Source organism: Oryctolagus cuniculus, chromosome 13 (genome assembly GCF_964237555.1).
Source record: "Oryctolagus cuniculus chromosome 13, mOryCun1.1, whole genome shotgun sequence".
In the NCBI taxonomy this organism is placed as follows: domain Eukaryota; kingdom Metazoa; phylum Chordata; class Mammalia; order Lagomorpha; family Leporidae; genus Oryctolagus; species Oryctolagus cuniculus.
In genome coordinates, this window is record NC_091444.1 from 99,482,427 (window position 1) to 99,503,559 (window position 21,133).

Here is a 21,133-nt window from a genome sequence, read left to right on the forward strand (position 1 = left end):
GCTGCCAGCATCCCAAGCGGGGTTTGTAACTGCCTGCCTCCTTAAATCTCTAGATAGACGAGTCCTGAAAACAGATTACTCTTTTTTTTTTTTTTTTTAAGATTTATTTATTTGTTTGAAAGTCAGAGTTACACAGAGAGGAGAGGCACACACACACACACACACACACGCAGAGGTCTTCCATCTGCTGGTTCACTCCTCAATTGGCCGCAATGGCCAGAGCTGCACCGATCTGAAGCCAGGAGCCAGGAGCTTGTTCCAGGTTTCTCAAGTGGGTTCAGGGGCCCAAGGACTTGGGCCATCTTCTACTGCTTTCCCAGGCCATAGCAGAGAGCTGGATCGGAAGTGGAGCAGCCGGGTCTTGAACCAGCACCCATATGGGATGCCAGCGCTTCAGGCCAGGGCATTAACCCGCTGCGCCAGAGTGCTGGCCCTGAAACAGATTCTTAGCCTTAGATTTTCTCTTCCAAATTTTGAAAAATTTTAGGGACATATAACCATAGGAATTCAGATTTCTTACTAAGGTTTTTTGTTTGTTTTCATTTTTGCTTATTTATTTTTTAATGCTTTATTTTATTTACTTGAAAGTGACAGTTGCACAGAGAGAGGAGAGGCAGAGAGAGAGAGAGGTCTTCCATCCGATGGTTCACTCCCCAATTGGCTGCAATGACCAGAGCTGTGCCGATCTGAAGCCAGGAGCCAGGAGCTTCTCCCAGGTCTCCCATGTGGGTGCAGGGGCCCAAGCACTTAATCTGTTTTCTGCTGCTTTCCCAGACCATCAGCAGGGAGCTGGGTTGGAAGTGGAGCAAGCCGGTACGTGTACTGGTGCCCATATGGGATGCCACCGTCACAGGTAGTGGCTTAGCCTGCGATGCCACAACACCAACCCCCATTTTATACTTTTCTGTGACTGAAAATTCAAACCGCCATGCTTCCTGCAAAAAAGGATATTGTTTTGCTTTGTCAATAAGGTGTCAAAACTCCTTGGAAGTGAATTCGTTGTCATACTTTAGCTCTGGAGTGCACCTGTTTCCATTTTTGGCACCACATGGCTTGGCTGGAACGTGAACATTTGAGAGATGTTGGTGTGAAACAGTAAGAAAGATCTTTGGGCGTGAGGATGTTGCCACATCGAGCCCGATTTCCGTTTTGCTGAGGTTCATAAAGCTGACATGTTCAGGGTGAAATAGCCTGTCATGTCGGGCTGTTTCTATGCACAGTCACGTTTAGAGAACAGAACGCGATGCTGTATCTAAATCCAAGCGGTAACCACTTAAAATGTAGCTTGTTCCTGTCACATGCATATGCCATGTAATACTGTGGTTATCAGTTAAATGAGTTGTTTTAAAGGAAAACTACAAATGACGAAGCGTGTCCTAACTACGAGAAGTACGTGTGGCTGAGTTGCATTCTTTTTAGCCGTCCCCTAGATGTCAGTGTGCGCGACTGCAGAATCCGAGTCGCTCCAGAAGGTGGCAGCAACTCTGTGGTCACAGGAGAGAGCCCAGGAGAGGGTCTAGCGTAAGGGAAGCCGTAGACAAGCTGCAACTGCAAAGTTCCACCGGCTGCGCCTTCTCTCGCCAGGTTCCTTCCGTGACTTGGTTTCTTTGCTTTGCCTCCTGGCACAGTTCGTCCACGAATCACCTTTTTATTAGCTCTGGGCCGTTCTGTTCTGGAATGGCCTGCTCCGCTGGAGTCGGCAGCCCTGGGCCCGATTACAGTCCAGCGTCCGCAGAGGTCGACTCAATGGAAGCGTAATTGACCTTGAACTTTGGAGCAGACGAACGCTTGCTTCGTGCGGCACACTTTTATCTTGGAAAGACATTTCAAGGGGATGATGTAGATCACATTACATGTTACAGATAAAATTCAGATACCATCAGGATTTGGTGCAAAACTGGGTTAATGTAGGGCTTTGGAAGAATTTGTTTAGTTTGCTACTTATTTAATTTTTTGTTCTAAAACCATTTTAGAAATTAAAGATGAGCTTACTACACTCACTTTTTGTGAGAAGAGAGAACTGTTTTCTGGAAACACTCAGTTAAAATAAAAAAAAAATTGTAAATTGCACTTCATTTTCCACCAGACTTTTAAAACTAAATTGTTCGATGATTCTGACTCCAGTATTCTGAATACATTTAATTCTAATAGCCTTGCTTCTCCAAATGTTTCACATTATAAGACAATTTTGTCATTGTCCCTTTCATCAAAATCTGGCGCCCTCCCCTGTTCCTCTGCTTTTCTTTGGTTAAATGACGCTATTTCTGGATGAGTAATGACCGACATTCTGGATATAAGTATATGTTTGTAACGTTCGAGTCGTTTTTAGAATGTTCAGAAAGTCTTTTTTCAGTTCACATTCTTGATCACGCTTGCCACTTTTAAAATGTTGGCTTTATTGATAGAGTCTACATTTTTATTATTGATGTTTTCTACTTCCTTAATTTTTACTTCAAGGTTGATTCAGTCTTCCTGCTACTTTTTTAAGAATAGACTTTTTTTTTTAAAGATTTATTTATTTATTTGAAAGACAGAGTTACACAGAGAGAGGAGGAGAGGCAGAGAGAGAGAGAGAGTTCTGGTTCACTCCTCAACTGGCCACAATGACTGGAGCTAAGCCAATCTGAAGCCAGGAGCCAGGAGCTTCTTCCGGGTCTCCCATGAGGGTTCAGAGGCCCATGGACTTGGGCCATCTTTTACTGCTTTCCCAGGCATAGAGCTGGATCGGAAGTGGAGCAGCCAAGGTCTCGAACTGGCGCCCACATGGGACCCCGGCACTGCAGGCAGCAGCCCCACCCGCTATGCCACAGCTCCGGCCCCAAGAATAGACTTTATTTTGAGAGCAGTTCCTGTTCCCAGCAAAAGTGAGCAAGGACAGCAGCGTTCCCATGTACCCTCTGGCAGCATGCATGGTCAGCACCTCCCACCAGCCCGGTGCCTGCGTCACAACAGGAGAACCTGCGCTGACACGTTACTGCTCAGACTCCACCGCGCTTTCAGGCGAGGGTGCTTCTAAAATTTCTGGAAGACAGAGTTAAAACACAAGTTTAGGGGCCGGTGTTAGGGTACAGTAAGTTAAGCTGCTGCTTGCCCTGCCAGTATCCCAGTTTGAGTCCCAGCTGCTAGGCTTCTGATCCAGCTCCTTCCTGATGCGTCTGGGGAGGCAGTAGAAAATGGCCCACGTGCTTGGGCCCCTGCCACCCATATGGGAGACCCGGATGGAGTTCTTGGTTCCGGATTTTGGTCTGGACCAGCCCCTGCTGCATGGCCATTTGGAGAATGAACCAGTGGATGGAAGATCTCCCTCTCTCTGCGTCACTCCTTTCAAATAGATAAAATAATAAATATTTTTAAAAAATGCAAATGTAGGGGTGAGCATTGTGGCACAGCAGTTTAAGCATAGCTTAGGATGCCCATATCCCATATCGGAGAGACTGGTTCAAGTCTCAGCTGCTCTGTGCCTGCAAACCAGCTTCCTGCTGACGTATCCTGGCAGTGCTTGGATGGAGCTCCTGGCTTCAGCCTGACCCCGCTCTGGCTGTTGCAGGTTTTTCGGGTATGAATCAGTGCATGGAAGATCCATGTGTCTCTCTCACACTCTTTTTTATTTTTTTAAGATTTATTTATTTGAAAGAGTTACAGAGGGAGAGAGAAGACAGACAGAAAGGTCTTCCATCTGCTGGTTCACTCCCCACATGGCCTCAAACAGCTAGCACTGGACCAGGCCAAATCCAAAAGCCAGGAGCTTCTTCCAGGTCTCCCACATGGGTGCAGGGGCCCAAGGACCTGGACCGTCTTCTGCTTCTTTCCCAGGTGCATTATCAGGGAGCTGGATCAGAAGTGGAGCAGCCAGGACTCAAACTGGTACCCATATGGGATGCCAGCTCTGCAGCCAGATGTTTAACCTGCTGCACCACAGCGCCACCAGCCCCTCTCACTCTTTCAAATCAATAAATGTTTTTGTTTTGTTTTGAAATCTGATATTTATTTTGTTGCAAAAATATTTTTAAAACTTTTGCATAGTTCTTTCAAAATACACACTTTCTATGAACTTTCAGAGATCCTTTATATATATGATTTCAAAAATATTTTTGTACCAAACATCTTTTAATTTCATTTTCTGTGAACTTTTAAAATATATATTTACACTTTTTTTATGAATTTGAGAGAGAGAGAGAGATACCTCATCTGCTGGTTCATTCCCCAAATGCCTATAACAGCCGGGGCTGGGTCAAGCCAAAGCCAGGAGCCAGGAATTCAATCCGTGTCTCCCACACGAGTGGCAGGGGCCCAAGTGCTTGAACCGCGGCCTGCTGCCTCTGCCTGTGTGCATTAGCACGAAGCTGGACTCTGAGGACGAGAGCTGGAACTTGGTCTCGGTCACTCTGACATGGGCTGGAGTGTCCCAGGCATCACCATTCTAACCAGTCCATCAAATACCTGGGCCTCTGTGAACTTTTTGAGATCCCCTGGTATACACGCAACTGAATTATTTCACAAAGACTCCAAGACTATTTAATGGAAAGAGGGCACCCTGCAAAAAATAATTGAAGAACCTTGACAGCCTGGGCAGCTGCACGCCCAGCCTTGGCGCTGTTGCCTGTGTCTTCTTCAGACCCTCGTGCTTCTTGGCAAAGAGCATGCTCCTCGGGCACTCATGGGCAACCCCTTAAGCGATTCCTATCCTTGTGGTAGGGGTTTCTTGATGCTATTTCTGGCTGAGTGTGTTTTGTGGTTCATGGACTTGGCCATGTCCGTCCCGTGATCCCCAGCTCCCCTAAAACCAATCTCTAGTTCACCTCTCTGAGGATACTCATGATTTTTTATTTTTTGGAAGTTTTATCTGGTTTCCTTGGAAAAATGCTTCCGTCAAGCTTTGGATCCTGTTCATGCCGTGGACATTCCTCAGATGCCTGGTGATTCTTGGATGTGTGCTTTTATTTAGGGGAGGAATTTGCATTTCAGTAATTTTAGGCTGAAGGTAATTCCCTTAGCAAGTTGGAAATTATTGGTTTCCTGGAAATCAATGTAGGTTCGAGGTTCATGCAAGAAAAAGCAAGGAAGTTGTACATGAAGTTGGGCATCCCACAGCAGTAAGGGGGTTACCCTGTCTCTGGGTGCGGGGCCCCACCGGTCTTACCAGCTGCGATTTATATATGTCACGTGATCTGTCACGTATCTGTCACCTCAAAGCTTGGGATTCTGTCTTTCACACCAGGACTCATAATTTGTCCAGAAGAAGGTACTCTTAGCATATATAATGAAATAATGCTTACGCATAGTCCCCTAGTTGGTAGCCATAGAAACAGGAATTTGGGGGGCTGGGAGGGCTACCATTTATTGAAGGAATGGGGTTCCAGCCAGTGACTTGTCACTGGGGTGGACTGGTGTGGTGTCGGCTGTAACAAAGGGTGGTCATTCCCCCTTCCCCCTGATCCATGTGCTTTCCAGGACCCCCAGGGGCTGCCTGAAACTGCAGATCAAACGGAACCGGGGAGACACCGTGCGCCTTCCCTCCGAGAAGTTCCGCCTTCCTAGGAAAAGCAGCACTTCCGGGCTTCTCCATGGAGCACCTCAATTGCCAGCAGTCACCAGCCTTGTGCTGCGGGGCTGCTATTCAGTGAACTAAGCGACAGATGACCCAGTAACTGAGACAGCTACTGGGTACCAATGGGTAGTGGACAGAGGGTGGATGCCCTGGACGACAAAGGGACACCAATGACCCCTGGCAGGATGGAGCAGGGCAGCAAGAGATCGCATCCTGCTTCTCGGAAGGACACCCACTTTGAAACTTACAAGAGTTGTTAGTCTCTAGGACTTCCCACTGGATATTTGTATACTACAGTTGAGCACAGGTAAGTGAAACCGCAGAAAACAAGCAACTGGGCAAAGGGGATTCCTGCCCCCACAAAGTTAGTGGCTTCCAACGACATGGGTTTGCTCTCTTACAAGACTGGAGGCCAGGCCCTAGATCAAGGCGCTGGCAGGGCTGCGGCCTTTCTGGAGGTCCCTGCTCCACGTTCAAAGCCAGGCGCTCAGGCTCCAGACCTCCTTCTCTCTGTCCCTGACCCCTGCAGCTGTCATAGCCTCGCCTTCTCAGAGTTAACCCCTCCTGCCTCTTTCGTGTACGCTAAGCCCACTCAACATCATCTAGGATGAGCTCATCCCGTCTTAAGGTCCATCACTAAGTCAAATCTGCACTGCATATAAGGTGACAGTCACCGGTTCCAAGGGTTAGGAGTGGGCGTTTCTGGGGGACCCCTGCTCAGAGTCTATAGTGTCTGGGGCTGGCGAGACCCAGCTGCGGGCAGTCCCAGAATCAGTGAGGAGGAGGCTCCAGGTTTGGTGTGGCCTCTGACTGTGCCCCATGCTTCTCCCCACTGTCGGCCTGCCTGCTGCACCTGCTGGCTGTCCTTTCTGCTCCTGCGCACAAACATCGCGAAATCACATTCAGGGATGCAGAAGGCACGCCCCCTAATTAGCACAGCTCCGAGGATGGCTGCCCGCATTTACACGGAGCCTGGTCAGAGGGGGTGTAGCAAGGAGGCAGGTTCTTTACGGATTCCACGTACCAGGCACGACTGCCTATGCTGCACAGTGGAGATGCCTCTGCTGACCTGAACTACGTTTATGTTAGATCTGCATTTTACCCAGGGTCGTCTCTTTAGATCGTGATGGAAAGCGCCCGTCTGAGGTGTCTGATGAGAACCACGTGTGATCCGTGTGCACTAGCTGGGGCTTGCGCTGCGTGGCACATCCTGATTTCCACGCTCGCCGCTCTGTAGAGATTCACAGATGCCTCTTTCTCAAGCAGGGAACTCTGATGATAGAGCCCACGCGTAACACATCCAACCTGAGCGGATCACAGCATTAGAGCCTTCGTAGTAGGAGGGCCTATCCTTTACCTATTGTGACAGGCAGAGCTCACATCTGCCGGTTCATTCCCCAAAGGCCTACAACAGCTGGGGCTGGGCCAGGTCAAAGCTACTAACTGTGGACTTAAGCCAGGTCTCCTCCGTGGGTGGCAGGAACCCAGTTTCTTGAGCCATCGCGGCTACCTCCCTGGTCTGGATTAGCAGGAAGGTGGATTCGGGAGAGCACTGAACTCCAGTTACTCCAGAGCAGGACACAGGTATTTAAAAAATTCATTTAATTTGAAAGGCAGAGTTAGAGACAGGGAGATCTTTCATCTACTGATTCACACACACACACACACACACACACCCGGATGGACACAAGAGCCAGGACTGGGCCAGGCTGAAACCAGGAGGCCGGGACTCCATCGGGGTCTGCCATATAGGCAGTAGGAGCCCAAGCACTCAGGCCATCATCCACTGCTTTCCCAGGCACATTAGCAGGGAGCCAGATGGAAAGTGGAGCAGCCGGGACTCGAACCAGCGCCCATACGGGATTGCTGATGCCACAGGTGGCTTAAACCGCTGCATCACAATGCCAGCCACTGATGCAGGCGTCTTAGCTGCCGTCTTGACTTCTACGTTAAATGCCTTTCTCAGAAGACAGTATTTCAAATTGTGGTTATTGTTGATCTGGCCAATATTCTTTCCACGACATTGCGCTCCGGAGAAGGGTCAGACAAGCCAAAGAACAGATAAAAGAGACGAACAGGAGGAAGTACTGCCAAGTCCTCCCAAGCTCATTAATCATTCGCTGTGGACGGAGGCCTACTGACAGTCCACTGTGTAAAGCTTATAGGTAGGCTTTTGGCCTAGCAGTTAAGGTGCCCCTGGCCCACAACAGAGCGCCTGGGTTTGAGTCCTGTCTCAGGCCTGACGTCAGCTCCCTGCTAGTACAGACCGTAGGAGACAGAAGTGATAACTCAGGTAATGGGATACCTGCCATGCACATGGGAGACCTGGGTGAAGGTCCTAGCTTCCAGCTGCAGCCCCAGCCAGAGCTAACCTGGGGAAGTGAACCAGCAAACAGGAGTGTGTGCGCACGCTCTCTCTCTCTTTCTCTCTCTCTCAGATAAATAAATATTTTTAAAAGGACAGTGTATACAAACACTTTAATAGAATAAACATTATTTTATGGATGCTCCTGGTAAAAACAATTTTTTTTTCTTTTAAACTCTGAGATACTTCAGAAAATAGAGAAGCTGTGTGGTGCCCACTGTACCACGGAGGTAACTTAAGTGTCAGACCCCTTCCCGTCCAGACTTGGGCTCTGGGAAGTTTCTGTGTCATCGCAAGAGTAGACATTACTGTTGGGCACGTTTGAAATTTCATCTGACCGGCCCGATTCGGCACTTGCCATTTTGTAGCTTGATGTTGCGTCTGATGGTTTATTCACCAGGATGCGTATGGCTACGGTTCATTCGTGTAACACGCAGCTTCCGTCTGTCCCATTGTCCATGCAAGTCACGTTTTATCCACTGTTCTCTTCCAGAGAGGCACCCACACACTTCCCAGTGTTGTGCTAATAAAAAAAAAATGCAAACAATCACAACAACAAAAACCCTGCATTTTGGAGTGCGTCTGTGTAAGTATGTGTGTCTTTCAGTTTAATTTCTGCAAAGGTTACCTTCTCCTTTTTTTCCCTTTAAATTTCCTCCATCAAGTGTCTCCTAACCCTTTGAGAAAGCAAGAAGTTTTATCGCTAAGTAACACCTTTGTATATTTTCATGGATTTTGATTAAGGATACTCATATATCCCCTGCCTTGCCTTTTAGTTCCAAAATCTCAAAAAGATCCATCTTGATTTAATCTCACATTTGTCACTTTGTTTTTTCGTCTTTAAACTAGCACTGGTAATGTTTTGGAGGGGGAGATACCATTTCTTTTCATTATTAATTGTTTAAATGTCTTGTTTATTGTATTCGAGAGGCAGAGAGAGTTCCCATCTACCAGTTCACTCTCCAACTGCCCACAACAGCCAGAGCTGAACCAGGCTACAGCTGAAAGCTGGCAACTCAACCTGGGCCTCGCAGGGAGGTGGCAGGGAGCTAACTACTGGAGCCATCACCTGCTTTCCCCCAGAGCGCGCATTAGCAGGGATCTGGAATCCGAAGCGGAGCCAGGACTTGAACCCAGGCACTCTGATATAGAACGTGGACATCCAGCTGACGTCTTAGCCGCTAGGCTGAACACCTGCTCCTGTTACTAATTTCTAAGTAAGAATACTGCGGTCAACAACGTGTGGGATGTGGGGACCATGCCTCAGCGCTCAACGTAATTGTTATGTCCCTGTTCACTGCATCTATTTCCTTATAGGCACCATTTATTTTCTAGTTATGGTTAGCGTGTGTGATTACATCATTACAATTTCAATTCTGAGGAACTTTTCGTCCTGCACCCCAGCCTGAGTACCCACTGTCTCCCATTGCTGGAATACAATTCTCACTCACTGGCTGCCTCCTCTTATGCCCTAATCTCTACCGCGTATTCACCGTTTCTTGAGAATGCAGATCATCTCTATTAATGTCCCCCGGACCCAGGGTTCTCCAGCGCTCTTGCGTCACCCTTGAAATGCAAACTCCTTTCCATAACCCTATTATTTAGGGTACAGGATGGAGCGATGGGAGCAAGGATCCCAGAGAATTTATTTCTCCTGCAAGTTACATGGTGTTTTAGTTGTGTGTGTGTGTGTGTGTGTGTGTTTGCCCTCAGGCATTTCTGTTTTGTTCAGTCAACATTAGATACTTATGTTTACCAATTTTTTTGCCCTATTTCAAGCTTTTCTTTTGCTTGAAATTAATTTTTTTAAGATTTTATTTATTTAGTTGAGTGGTAGAGTTACAGACAGAAAGAGGGAGAGACAGAGAGAGAGGTCTTCTGTCCACTGCTTACTCCCCAAATGGCTGCCACAGCCGGAGCTGTGCTGATCTGAAGCCAGAAGCCAGGGGCTCCTTCCAGCCCTCCCAAGCACTTGGGCCACCTTCAATGGCTTTCCCAGGACATTAGTAGGGAGCTGGATCAGAGTGGAGCAGCCGGGACTCGAACCGGCGCTCATATGTGGTGCTGGTGCTGTGGTTGGAGGCTTAGCCTACTATGCCACAGTGCCAGCGCATGAAATTATTTCTTTAAAACATCTTATAGTAAGAGTCTTGCATGTAAATTCTGTTTTAGTTTTTATCCAGAAAAGTCTTAATTTCACACTTAATAATTTTTATGATTATATACTATAATACAAATTATATATTATAAATATATACATTATATATTTATTTTATGAATAATAATGTTTATGATATAGGCTTATAATATAAATGTATATTTAATATATATTAATATATTATACAATACAATGTATAATATGTTATATTGTATACTAATTATCAATATATAAATATATAATTTATACATGTATAATGTATAATTTATACATGTATAAATTATATATAATATAAATATAAATAGCAGGTAAAGCCTGCAATACTGGCATCCCATATGGGTACCCATTTAAGTCCCAGCTGCTCCACTTCAATCCAGCTCCCTGCTAACGGCCTGAAGAAAGTGGTGGAAGATGGCCCAAGTGCTTTGGCCTCTGCCACCCAGAGAGTACACCCGGATGAAACTCCTGGCCCCAGTTTAGGCCTGGCCCAGCCCTCCAGGAATGAATAAGCAGATGGGACGTCTCTCTCTATATAACTTCTCTGTCTCTCTAACTCTGCCTTTCAAAATAAATAAATAAATCTTTAAATAATAATATATAATTTATAATCTATAATTCATGTTACAAATCATATTATCTGTAATTATAAATTCACATGAATTATATCAAATTCATTTCATAAATGATATAATTTTATATTTTGTAAAATCATGTGCTATAAATATATATTTTATTTATATTCATATATAATTACAAATAGAATATGTAATATAAAAATATATAATATAAATTGTACTTATATGTGATTCTATTTATAATAAATATAACTTATACAATTCATATGACATTTTATATATGATTACAGATCATAAATTCTTATAAACTGTTATAAATTTACACATTATAAATTATATATGTTTATATATTATGAATTATAATGTAATAAATACTTTTTATAGATTATAAATGTGAATAATTTATAAAATAGCATTTTATGTATTGAAATATTTCTATTTTATAGACTATTACGTGGATACGTTATTCCATTGCATGCTGATAGCTCGCGTCTATTGAGAAGTCAGCTTTCAGTCTGCCTCCCCCTTTCTGTATGCTGCATTTTCACCCCAGCTGCCTTCAAGATTCTAAGACCAGACATTCGGCAGCCACCCGGACACCGCGTCCCACATCAGCGCCTGGGGGCGGGGCTCGGCTCTGCTCCCACTCCAGCTTCCTGGGAACCAGCGGCGATGGTGCAGCGAGTTGAGGCCCGGATGAAGTGCCAGGTTCCTGGCTTTGGCCTGGCCCACCCGAGCTATTGTGGGTACCTGGGGAGCTCTACCCATCTTTATCTCTCCACCTTTCAAATACAATAAAAATAAATGAATAAAAAACTTTTAAAAAATATTGTGAAAAACAGTCTTTGTCTTTCCTCTTGTGTGGATGTGCTGTGATGTCTCCAAGCAGGAACGTTCTGCTTATCCTGCTGGGAAGCAGTTATGCAGGACTTCCAGGGTGTACTGTAAAATCAACGGTTTGTCCGGGAGTGGGGTTTGGCCTCACGGGTAGTTTGCTTAATTGTCACTCACGTGGGTTCCAGATGTTTCCACCCTCTACCCAGTCTCAAACGTAAGACCGGCAGGTTTCCTTGCTCTCTACCTCCATTGAGTGGCTATTTCCTACCCGTCTTTTATGCAGGGGTCCCAGCCCTACGGAAGTGTCTCTTCTAGAATCTTCTCCATGGCGGCGGTGGGGGCGGGGGGAGGGGTGTCCCCTAAGCTTTGTCTCTTTTCCCCCGAGCACCGTATAGCCATCAGAACAAAATGATAGGCCTCTGGGAGGTGCCTTCAGGACCTCAGTTGTATTTCTACAGGAATGGACGTGTCTTCCTTTCTGAAGTTCTGCAGGGACTTCATTACGAAACGTTCCTGAAGGTACCGCCCCTCTTTGCTTTGCTTTATTGAAGTTTTGTATTCCTGAAACAGTCGATTTGCACACGTCCAGCGGGTTTAGGTAGTTTATTCTGAACTTGGAGTGTCAGATCTGTATCTAAACAGGCGAGGGAATGTAGATGGTAAAAGACAAAACGCAGGAAGTCAGACGTCGCGACTTCACTGGACAGAAATGTCAGCTTTTCTGTGTGCAAAGCCACGCTGGCTTCTGGTGATCAGAGGACGGAAGGATGATTTCACACCCGGTGTCCTAGAAAACCTTCCAGAACCATTGGTTCCGTCACAGCAGTAACGGCATGACAGTAACAGATGGCCCACGGCATCTCCTCCGTCAACTTCAGACATCCCCAGGACTTCCATCAACTCACTTTCTAATAATGTTTATGGGTGCAGTGTGGTGATTTCATGCTTGCATTTGATATGTGATGATCAAATCAGATTAGTTAGCTCTCCCACCTCAAACATCAGAAATGTTTGATTCTTTCATTTTTTATTTTTTTGACAGGCAGAGTGGACAGTGAGAGAGAGACAGAGAGAAAGGTCTTCCTTTGCCGGTGGTTCACCCTCCAATGGCCGCCACGGCTGGCGTGCTGCGGCCGGCACACCGCGCTGATCCGATGGCAGGAGCCAGGTGCTTTTCCTGGTCTCCCATGGGGTGCAGGGCCCAAGCACCTGGGCCATCCTCCACTGCACTCCCTGGCCACAGCAGAGAGCTGGCCTGGAAGAGGGGCAACTGGGACAGAATCCGGCGCCCCAACCGGGACTAGAACCCGGTGTGCCGGCGCCACTAGGCGGAGGATTAGCCTAGTGAGCCGCGGTGCCGGCCAGAAATGTTTTATTAACACGTAATAATAGTACATGTTTATGGGGTACACTATGGTATTTCAATATTTCTAAACAATTTGAGTGATAAAATCAGGGTATTAATATCTTCCCCTGCCATTACTTGACTTTTGGAACTTCATGCCCCTCCCCTTTGTTGACAGGCTCTCTAGGAAGGAGTACGGCATTCCAGAAACACGGGCAAGGTGACAGGTTTCCATATCTTGCCCTTGACCTTTCACCCCATCTGTGATGAAGTCCAAGAGTCAGTTTTAGGGTTTTCTTCCTAAACTAAATGGGAATGTTAATGAAAAAAAAATACCGTGCACCCATGGTTTTGTGCCAAGATCATTTGTCTGAGTTCTGCAGGAGGAAATGCAGAGTTCACTTCCAAGGTCATTGGTGGAAGCAGGGTTGGTGCCCCCTCTGCTAATGAGGGTAATCTGTTTTATTGAATATCAGTGTAGAGAAAGGTGATTGATACGTAGCTCACGTACCTCCTCTGCCTTTGTGGGTTCCCCATTTGTTGCTCACGGAGGACGGAGGCTGGGCTCAGAATTCCCACTAGCAATTGTGGGTTTCTCTGTTTCTCACTTTAGTTCCACCAGCCTTTGCTTTATGTATCTTAGAGACAGGTACCTACATATTCAGGATTCTGTCTTCCTGAATAATTGGCCCTTTTATTGTTGTGGGGCGTTTCACTTTCTCTCTGCTAAGTCTTTTTTTCTGGAAGTCTGCTTTGATATCACAGACGCACCAGTGTTTCTGTTACCTGGAATATCTTTTCCATCCTTTTCCCTCCAGGCCATCATTGCATTTATATTTCCACAAGCATGTCTCTTGGGAACAGTACATACTTGTGTTTTGTTTTTGTTTTTGTAGTCAAATTTGATGATCTCTTGTAGTTGGACTACTTTGGTGTTTTTGCATTTCATCCACATATTGATGTATTTGTATAAATGTCTAACATTTTGCGATCTGTTTTTATTTTTCCTTTTTTTTGTTTGTTTTCTTTGTTCCTCTTTCATAGCTCCAAAATACCTCTTGACAAATAGGATCACGGGCTATACAACCACAGCCACCTCTTGAGCATTTTGCTTGAATTGTATCAATATGACTGGCTCATCTCCCCAGGGTAAATCCAGTTTTGCAAATAAAGACACATGTCTTTTGTTCTCTTCCATTTTCTTCTTCTTTTTTTTTTAATTTAAAGATTTATTTATTTGAAAGACGGAGTTACAGAGAATCTTCGATCTGCTGCTTCAATTTCCAAATGGCCACGACTGGGGCTGGCCTAGGCCAAAGGCAGGCCAGGCCGAAACCGGAAGTCAGGAACTCCATCCAGGTCTCCCATGTGGGTGGCAGAGACCCAAGCATCCAGGCCATCCTCCAGAATTTTCCCAAACACATTAGCAGGGAGCTGGATCTGAAGTAGAGCAGCCCAGTCTTGAACCCAGGCTCCTACGGCTGCCAGTGTCGCAGGCACCACAAGGCCAGCCCCATCTCCTTCCATTTCTTCATTAATACCTGGATACCAGAGTCAGCTTACCATCGGCATCACATGACTACAGTTTACCTATTTTGCTTTTATTTTGTTCATTCGCATGGGACTCAGTCCCAGGTTCTTGTTAAGTCTCTCTCCTTTGAACAAGGTTTTTTTTCAAGTCTGAGCCACGTGTGGAGTGTTCAGATTAACACTGGTCTCCCTTAAGATGATAAAACCCTACCTTTCCTCTTTGAGAGTGCTTGCTTGCTATGGCATTTAAAGCCAGGCTCCACCTCCAGTCTCTCAAAAAGCAGAAATGTGCAAAAAATCAGAATCCTGGGGCGTGTAGCTTTCCTGAGGCAAGGATCTGTCTCAGCTTCCGACGGGGGTAAACACACGTGGGCTGCTTGCCTGGTGTGTGCGCCCAGACTCACACGGCGGCTTCTTCCATATCCTGTTTCTTCGTGATGCAGTGAGTTCTTCCCTAAAGAGAATTACTGCTCGAGTGTAAAAGTTAAAGCAGAAAGCTAAGACACAGTTTCCAGACCAATCCCCCCATGTTTTTCAGCTCAGCACCCCCAGAAGCACAAGTAAGGGTTTTTTCTCCAATAACAACAACAACAACAACAGAAACCCCTTAAACTGCAAAAAAAATTTAAATGTTTTATAATTAAGGAAATATTTTAAGCAAAGCCCAGCTGTCCATGTCAGTGCTGATGCTGCATCCTGCTTAAACTTGCTTTGGATTGAAAAGGTTCCAGGGGAATGCCTCCAAGTCGAATCAAAACTGACGCCTTTCATCATTTTGCCTCCAGTCCCCTGAGTAGAGGTGCGTTCGAGTTGGCTAATAATTATCATATGGACAGTAGGTTTGAATAGCCAATTACAGTTTAGCCAGTGTCATCCTGGACATTGTGTGAGTTCACAGATTTCTGGCAAGAATTGATTGGAAAATACTACAATGAAATTCTTTTTTAAAAGATATGTTTATTTGAAAGAGCTGCAGAGAAAGAGGGAGACACAAACAGAGAGAGAGAAAAAGAGAGAGAGAGAAGGAGAAAGAGAGAGAGAGGTCTTCTATCTACTGATTCACTCCCCAGATGGCCATAAACACCACGGCTGGGACAGACCAAAGCTAGGAGCCAGGAACTTCTTCCAGGTCTCCCAAGTGGATGCAGGGGCCCAAACATTTGGGTCATCTTCTGCTGCTTGTCCCAGGCCATTAGCAGGGAACTGGATCAGAAGAGGAGCAACTGGGACATGAACTAGTGCCCATACGGGATGCCAGCGCCACAGGTGGTGGCTTTACCTGCTATGCCACAACTCCGGGCCCTACAATGAAAGTTAATGATATTTATTTGTAAGTAAATTTAGGTAAAATTTGTTTTTAAATAACAGATAATATAGATTTATTTTTAAGCCACATAATAATGTAGTCATTTTTGGGACCTTAAAAATTTAGACAACCAAGGAGTACGAAAGTGTTTACCTATTTCTGATGCTCATTCATCATCTCCAGGACTCCCCCCAAAAGAAATACCCAAAGAAAATAAAAAAGATTTGGAGGACAAAATAAGGCAAATGTTGAATTCAGCACCAATGTCAACCACAATGTACAAACGTCGTAGAATTCCTGCTGTGTGCATTGTGGCAGAAGACAGGTGACAGTCATGGTCTCTTCCTTTCTGAGTAATAGTGCAGTGTTTTGCCAAGCCAGAGAAGGACATTCAGGCAGGGGTGCGACGTGGGGAAGACAGCGCTGCTGGGGCGGGTCAGGGAGCTGGCTGGTCACGTGGTCCTAACTTCCTGTGGGGACTGTGGGGAAGCAAAAGTCTATAAATGGTGATGAGGTGGGGACACTTTTCTATTTTCTAGTGGCTTCTTCAAAGACTGTGGCTTTTTCCTACTTAGGGATGACCTTAATCTTCAAGGGCTGATTATTATAAAAAACAGAATGGGGCTGGCACTGTGGCTCAGTGGGTTAATCCTCCGCCTGCAGCGCTGGCATCTCATATGAGCGCCAGTTCGAGTCCCGGCTGCTCCACTTCCAATCCAGCTCTCTGCTGTGGCCTGGGAAAGCAGTAGAAGATGGCCCAAGTTCTTGGGCACCTGCACCTGTGTGGGAGACCCAGAAGAGGCTCCTGGCTCCTGGCTTCGGATCAGCCCAGCTCTGACTGTTGCAACCATTTGGGGAGTGAACAGTGGATGGAAGACCTCTCTCTCTGTCTCTCCCTCTCACTGTCTGTAAATATATCTCTCAAATAAATAAAAATAAAATCTTTTTAAAATATTTATTTTATTTATTGTAAAGACAGAGTTACAGAGAGAGGTAGAGACAGAGAGAGAGGTCTTCCATCTGCTGGTTCACTCCCTAGATGGCCACAATAGCCAGAGCTATGTCAATCTGAAGCCAGGAGCCAGGAGCTTCTTCTGTGTCTCCCACGTGGGTGCAGGGGCCCAAGCACTTGGGCCATCTTCTACTGCTTTCCCAGGCCACAGCACAGAGCTGGATCAGAAATGGAGCAGCCAGGACTCGTACTGGCGCCCATACGGGACGCTGGCACTACAGACCACGGCTTTAACCCACTGCGCCACAGTGCTAGCCCCTAAAAATAAGAAAATATTTTTAAAAAAAGGAGACCAGGAAAGAAACTGAGTCAAATTCACTAGATGCTATTTCTACAACTTTGGACCAACAGTAAGCCAAGCAGGAGCAGCAGGAAAGCTAGGAATACCATCATCAAACAGACAACTAAGTTTCATTCAGGCATTTTTTTCTGAAGGTCATTAACCTAGCTTGTTAACCTTAACAACCTAGCTTTTACTGCAGGGCAACACATCGAGGTCAGAGTGCTGTCTCCTTTGTACGCTGTTGTTAGGCCTGCAAGATGCCATTCTACGAAGAACACGATGATAGGAAACCAAACCGACAGAAGCATCACAGATAGAAGTAAAGGGGCTCAGTGGGTTAAGCTGCCGCTCACAACAATCACCCCGTATCTGTGTGTTGGCTGGAGTCGCAGCTGCTGTACTTCCAATCCAGCTCCCTCTAGTATGCCTGGGAAGGCAGCAGAAGATGCCCAAGCACTTGGGATCCTGCCGCCCGTGCGGAAGATCAGGATTCAGTTCCTAGCTTCATCCTGGCCCAGCCCTGGCTGTTGAAATGATTGGGTAGTAAACCAGCGGATGGAAGATAAAACCAGCCTCCCACAACAGGTGTGTCTACATGAGTGTTTTTCGGCTAAACATAATGCTGACGATTTTAGGAGTTCCCTCCTCCCTTCCTGTGTGCTGACAGGGGCCTTCTGTATGCTGACATGATGAGCGCCGATCTGGGGATGACAGGGTTAACATGATGGACACAGCTAGGGTCCCCCGTTCAGCCGAGGGTGGACAGCCCTTGGACTGTTCTATGAGAAACAAATCAAACTTGGTTTGGTTTAAGTCACTTTCAGGTCTCTCGTGTGCATGCAAACTGAAATCCTAACTAATCCTTGAACATCAACTTTTGGCTAAGCCAAGGCAGGAAGTGGTCTCTCCTTGTCAGAAAGAGAATACAGGGAAACAGATCTCACGTGCACTAATTCAGTCCCTGCATGTCTGCAAGAGCTGGGGCTGCACGGGGCTGAAACTGGCAGCAAGGAACTCCACCCTTGTCTCGCACACGGGTAGCAGGGATCCAACCGCTCAACTCACCACTGCTACCTTCCAGCAAACTGGAGTCAGGAGCAGCGCCGGGACTCAAAGCCAGGTACCAAAGCATCCCAAGCAGCGTCTTAGCCACTCGGCAAAACGCCCACGCCAATCCCCTCTTCTTGCTCCTACACAATAGAATGTGGCCAAGGCGATGACAGGTGGCTCCCACGGTGACGTCACGTTATAGGACTTGGTCCTGGTAGCCGGCTGGCTCTAGGGACTCTCTCTTTCCCTCCCCAGCTGTGGAGACGCTGCCAGACCTCCTAAAGCCGCAAGGAGCCAATAGCTGCCAACTGGCCTTGGGAAGCGGATCATTCTCTAGTTGAGCTTCTAGGCGAAGCCCCATCCTGGCGACAATTTGCTGCGGCCTTGTAAGCTCCCCCCCACGCAGAAACCGCGAGGCCCTAAGTGTGTGTTGGTTCCAGCTCTTAACATTGGAGGCGATTTCTCAACGCACAGAGTACAAGTGGTCGGGGTACTAACCACAGGTGGCTTTTTAGCTGCCCTGTGCCTGATTTCGGGGTGGGAAATTGCAGGAGCAACTGGCCCCCTAGAAGAGAAAGGGAACTTTATCCACATGCTAAACATTCCAAGTTCGGGAGAAAAGCAAGAAGGCGTAGAGTCAATGTCAAAGATAAATGAAACACGAGCTGTTCTGGAAACCAGGGAGATTGGGGATGACAGGAAAGGGCTCGTGGGCTACAGGGACCGCCTCTTTGGTTTCTATCAGAAACTCTGATGATGTGAGGATGAGGGAAGCTGGTATTCACAGTCAGCTTGAAATGCACTTGATGAGAGCGGAGAATTTGGCAGAGCTGCCAAGAGGGCGGGATCCTTGTGAGTTTGAATTTTTTTTTTTTTAGCTGCGAGTATTATGACTATGGAACGAGACTAAGCTAACCTTCTCCTTTTCTGAAATAGAAGCTCATTTTACCGGGTCTGAGTTGGGAAGTCCATGCGCACACACACAGATGCATCGGGAGCGAATGGCCTAAATGGAAATGCCCAGGGGTTCAAAAAAAAAAAAAAAAAAAAAAACCCCAAAACAAAAAAACCATCATCGTTGGTTGGGAGTGTGGATTTCTGCCCTTGGAATTTGGGAGAGATGGTCCTGCTTGATTTGGGCAGACTCTTTTCCTGCGTAATTAACCAGAGTAACCAGACAATAGAGCAAAACAGAGACTTCAGAGAAAAATGAATGAGGCGGCCGGCGCCCCGGCTCACTAGGCTAATCCTCCGCTGGCGGTGCCGGCACACCAGGTTCTAGTCCCGGTCGGGGTGCCGGATTCTGTCCCGGTTGCCCCTCTTCCAGGCCAGCTCTCTGCTGTGGCCAGGGAGTGCAGTGGAGGATGGCCCAAGTGCTTGGGCCCTGCACCCCATGGGAGACCAGGAGAAGTACCTGGCTCCTGCCTTCGGATCAGCGCAGTGCGCTGGCCATAGCGGCCATTTGGGGAGTGAACCAACGGAAGGAAGACCTTTCTCTCTCTCTCTCTCTCTCTCTCTCACTGTCTAACTCTCTAACTCTGCCTGTCAAAAAAAAAAAAAAAAAAAAAAAAAAAAAAAAAAAAAGGAAAAGAAAATACAAGCAAAAGGCTGTAGGACAGTGTGGGTAGCTTTGAGATGATGGGCAGGAGTGCGCAGTGGCCACGATCAGAGGCAGAGAGGCAGAGGGTCTTTGCTGCGGCTGTGAAAGGCTTAGAAGCTCTTCAGATTAAGCTCTTGGCTGTCTGTTTTTTGTGGTGAGATCATCATTGATAGTCTGTGTCTGACTATGTCAGACTCTTAACTGAGTCCTGTCCGCAGAGACTTTGCATTGATCTGGGTGCTGGCTTGGCCATCATGCTCGGTGACCAGGGAGGGTGATGCATTTTGGTTTGCTGGTGCCTGGGTCTCTCTCTCTCCAAAAGGTTCCCCATCCCTCATCATGCCCAGCACTCAGTTGGAACGGCAGATCCAGGGCATGGCTTCTGCAGGTTTTTGAGCCCTTGCCCAAGATACCTTCCAAGATACTCCTGGAGTTGTATGGAGCATAACTATTCCAAAAGAAAAGTAACCAAACCAGGGATTGTTGCAAGTATTCAAACAAGCAGACCAAGATGTTTAAATGAATTTAATGCATGTATGAAAAGACATAATGGAAATACAGGCAGTATGGAACATAAATACAAAAGCAAAAGATTTAGTACAGGTTAGATACGATGAGCAGACAGCACTGTGGCACAGCGGGTGAAGCCACAGCCTGGGATGCCAGCATCCCATAGGAGCACCGCTTGGAATCTGGATGCTCTTGATTTTTTTAAAGATTTACTTATTTATTTGAAAGTCACAGTTACACAGAGAGAGAAGGAGAGGCAGAGACAGAGAGAAAGAGAAAGGTCTCCTATCTGCTGGTTCACTCCCCAGTTGGCCACAACGGCTGGAGCTGTGCCGATCTGAAGCCAGGAGCCAGGAGCTTCTTCTGGGCCTCCCATGTGGGTGCAGGGGCCCAAGGACTTGGGCCATCTTCTACTGCTTTCCCAGGCAGTAGCAGAGAGCTGGGTTGGAAGTGGAGCAGCTGGGACTCGAACCTGCGCCCATATGGGATGCCTGCACTGCAGGTGGTGGCTTTACCTGCTACACCACAGCACAGGCCCCCTGGATGCTTTTCTTATAGGCTAATGCACCTGGGAAAGCAGCAAAAGATGGTCTAAGTATCTGGGTTTCTGACACCCATGTGGGAGACCTGAATGGGATTCCTGCTCCTAGCTTCAGCCTGGTTCAGCCCCAGCCACTGTGGCCATTTGGAGAGTAAACCAGCAGATGGAGGAACTCTCTCTCTCTCTCTCTCTCTCTCTCTCTCTCTCTCTCTCAGAAATAGATAAAAAGATTGAAGAAATATGAAAGAAGATTTTAATAATAAAATGGATACAGGTACAAAACCAACTGATAGGTTATAACAGATTGAGAACAACCCCAAGAAGAAAACAAGAAAGGGCAGAGAAACAGACAATATAAAAGTTAGGGAGCAAGCATTTGGTGTACCAGTTAAGACACCACTTGGGACGTCAGCATCCCATAAGGAGTACCTGGGTTCAAGTCCTGGCTCTGCTTCTGATCCAGCTTCTGGCTA